Genomic DNA, 644 nt, shown 5'->3' on the forward strand with positions numbered 1-644 from the left:
CCCGGGATTAACATAGATGCTAATCATTATGTAAACTGTGGGACATACAGGAAATTGTCTCATATCAGCATCAGTGTTTCCCCTGGGAATGGGAGGGCTCCAGCAGTGTGCCAGATCTTCCTTGCAGCCCTGCTGCCTGCTGCAGGGGTGTGTCTGGGGGATGGGGTTGGAAAAAAAAGGTGAAAAGGGTGGTAGTGTTGCCTGAAAGTCTGGAGCCTCACAGCTGGCTGTGGAGGATGGCTACCCCCAAGAGCATCACATCCAGCATCACTGGGACAGGGCAGCATGGAGATAAGGGTCAGTCATTCCCCTCCCAACAGCAGCTCCATGCTACCAGGCAGGCAGGGTTTTCTTCAATAATGTTTTCTTTTTTTTTTTTTTTTTGCTTGATCTGGAAAATTGAGAGAGCACAAAAAAAATCTACACGTGTGTGACCAGATGGTGCAGCTCCATCCTTAGCGATCCCTGAGCAGCCACTGCATCTGCACATTGCCTGCAGGACTCTGTTCACCAACTCCTAATTGAACTTTTTTAGGAGAGAATGTGGCATCCACAAACTCTGTGTTTTCTATTGGAACACTGTGACTTTGCTGAAACACTTCTTTCCCACCAAGAAGCAAAATGCTTCTTCCCTCCCTCCCTCC

This window comes from Meleagris gallopavo, chromosome 9 (assembly GCF_000146605.3).
Source record: "Meleagris gallopavo isolate NT-WF06-2002-E0010 breed Aviagen turkey brand Nicholas breeding stock chromosome 9, Turkey_5.1, whole genome shotgun sequence".
NCBI lineage: Eukaryota > Metazoa > Chordata > Aves > Galliformes > Phasianidae > Meleagris > Meleagris gallopavo.